The sequence below is a fragment of the Bison bison genome, unplaced genomic scaffold (genome assembly GCF_000754665.1).
Source record: "Bison bison bison isolate TAMUID 2011002044 unplaced genomic scaffold, Bison_UMD1.0 scf7180017864384, whole genome shotgun sequence".
In the NCBI taxonomy this organism is placed as follows: domain Eukaryota; kingdom Metazoa; phylum Chordata; class Mammalia; order Artiodactyla; family Bovidae; genus Bison; species Bison bison.
The window spans coordinates 15,079,796-15,083,009 of NW_011494956.1; positions in this window are offsets into that span (position 1 = coordinate 15,079,796).

Genomic DNA, 3,214 nt, shown 5'->3' on the forward strand with positions numbered 1-3,214 from the left:
AAGGCAATTTTAATATTTGAGACATAAATAGGTGCTGGACTTGCTAAATAAATGTTTTGGATGAAGTGAATGGATATATGTATTGATTTGGAAAAAATTTCATTGAAAAATAACAGAAATTGATATGCAAAGGGATATGTGTCTTTTGAAGGGCTACATTTTTTTTTTTTTTAATATTTATTTGGTCATGCTGGGTCTTCAGCTGCACCACTCAGGATCTTTAGTTGTGGCATGTGGGATTTAGTTTCCTGACCAGTGACTTAACCCCAGACTCTCTGCATTGGGAGCATGCATTCCTAGCCACTGGACCACTAGGGAAGTCTCACTGAGGAGATAGGTATGAACACAGCTAAAGAGGAGCAGATGGAAGATGAAGTTTGGTAACAGTCAGAAAGGAGTGGATGGAAAGAGAGGGTTGGTTTTGATTAAGCCCTGCTGGGCTTAAGTCCATCTGGCTTACTGTTCCTCATAAAGTGATATTTGCTCTGGCCAATCTTCAAAGACTTCTTGTGAGTTATATTAAGCTATTATCACTTTCCATAGATGGAGGTTAATTGGATTGATTTCTTTCCACAACAGTAGATGAAGCACTTGTTAAAATTTGGTAGGGATGATGTCTCAGTGAGCCTAGGCTGCTATCACACAAAATAAACTGAAACTTAGTGGCTTAGACAATATTTATTTCTACAATTCTGGATGTTGAAAGTGTGAGATCAAGGTGCCATGATGATTACCTGGCAAGGGCCCTCTTTTGGGTTAAAGATGGTTTATGTCCTTGTTGTATTCTCACATGACAGACTGAGAGAGTTCTTTGGGGTTCTTTTCATAAGGGCTGCTGCTGCTAAGTCACTTCAGTCGTGTCCGACTCTGTGCGACCCCAGAGACGGCAGCCCGCTAGGCTCCCCCGTCCCTGGGATTCTCCAGGCAAGAACACTGGAGTGGGTTGCCATTTCCTTCTCCAACACATGAAAGTGAAAAGTGAAAGTGAAGTCGCTCAGTCATGTCCAACTCTTTGGGACCCCATGGACTGCAGCCTACCAGGCTTCTCCGTCCATGGGATTTTCCAGGCAAGAGTACTGGAGTGGGGTGCCATTGCCTTCTCCGTTCATAAGGGCACTAATCCCATTCATAAGGGCTCTATCCTCATGACCTAATTATCTCCCAAAGCCCCACCTTCTAATACTATCACACTGTAGGTTAAGATTTATATATATAAATTTGAGTTGGGAACTTCTCTGGTAGTGCAATGGATAAGAATCTGCCTGCCAATGGCAGAGGACACGGGTTTGATTCCTGGTCTAGGAAGATTTCACATGCTTCAGGGCAACTAAGCCCTAAGCCACAACTACTGTGCTCCAACTATTGAAGCTCATGTGCCTAGAACCTGGGTTTCACAACAAGAGAAGACACCCCAATGAGAAGCCCGTGCATGGTAACAAAGAGTAGCCCCCGCTTGCCACAACTAGAGAAGGCCCCGCATGCAGCAAAGACCCAGTGCAACCAAAAATAAAAATAAATAAATAAAATTATCAAAAAATAAATAAATTTGGGTTGGGGAGGAAGACATAGACAACCGATGGTTACAGGACAGAAGGTCCTGGAGCAGAGATACTAGGTAGTCAGGGAGAATGTATCCCGGGAAGGTGAGAGAGGGAATATCATCTCCAAATAGATTTTGGTTTTGGAAGGAGAAGGCAGAGGGAGGAGGGTGAAATAGGAGGAGGAAAGAAGGCAAAAACTTTTCCACAATTTTGTAAAGGGCTTAACCCCTCAGAAAATCCCTTTAACTTATTGCCAGCTTGATCTTTGTTCACTGAAAGTATAACTACAACTACTTCTGCATTAATTTTATTGTCCTCAAAGTGCTAGATGACTATCAATAAATACTTGTTTGATTATTCCTAGTGTTTTAAATCAGTCCACACTCTGGCTTTACTAACGATCTTAGAATTGACATTGATCGAGCTGAAGTAAGAACTATCTTTAAATTTAGAAGACATTTTATGTTTTTCTCCAAGGAGAAGCAAACATTTGTCCATGCCTATTATTCACCACACAATGTACTGGAGTGTTTACTTACATTATCACATTTCTAGTAATTCATCATTATTTTAACAATTACTTAGTAGCCATTAAATTGAAGAAAGTAGGGAAAACCACTAGACCATTCAGGTATGACCTAAATCAAATCCCTTATGATTATACAGTGGAAGTGAGAAATAGATTTAAGGGCCTAGATCTGATAGATAGAGTGCCTGATGAACTATGGAATGAGGTTCGTGACATTGTACAGGAGACAAGGATCAAGACCATTCCCATAGAAAAGAAATGCAAAAAAGCAAAATGGCTGCCTGGGGAGGCCTTACAAATAGCTGTGAAAAGAAGAGAAGCGAAAAGCAAAGGAGAAAAGGAAAGATATAAGCATCTGAATGCAGAGTTCCAAAGAAGAGCAAGAAGAGATAAGAAAGCCTTCTTCAGCGATCAATGCAAAGAAATAGAGGAAAACAATAGAATGGGAAAGACTAGGGATCTCTTCAAGAAAATCAGAGATACCAAAGGAACATTTCATGCAAAGATGGGCTCGATAAAGGACAGAAATGGTATGGACCTAACAGAAGCAGAAGATATTAAGAAGAGGTGGCAAGAATACACAGAAGAACTATACAAAAAGATCTTTTGTCGTGACCCAGATAATCACGATGGTGTGATCACTGACCTAGAGCCAGACATCCTGGAATGTGGAGTCAAGTGGGCCTTAGAAAGCATCACAATGAACAAAGCTAGTGGAGGTGATGGAATTCCAGTTGAGCTATTTCAAATCCTGAAAGATGATGCCGTGAAAGTGCTGCACTCGATATGCCAGCAAATGTGGAAAACTCAGCAGTGGCCACAGGACTGGAAAAGGTCAGTTTTCATTCCAATCCCAAAGAAAGGCAATGCCAAAGAATGCTCAAACTACCACACAATTGCACTCATCTCACACACTAGTAAAGTAATGCTCAAAATTCTCCAAGCCAGGCCTCAGCAATATGTGAACCGTGAACTTCCTGATGTTCAAGCTGGTTTTAGAAAAAGCAGAGGAACCAGAGATCAAATTGCCAACATCCGCTGGATCATAGAAAAAGCAAGAGAGTTCCAGAAAAACATCTATTTCTGCTTTACTGACTATGCCAAAGCCTTTGACTGTGTGGATCACAATAAACTGTGGAAAATT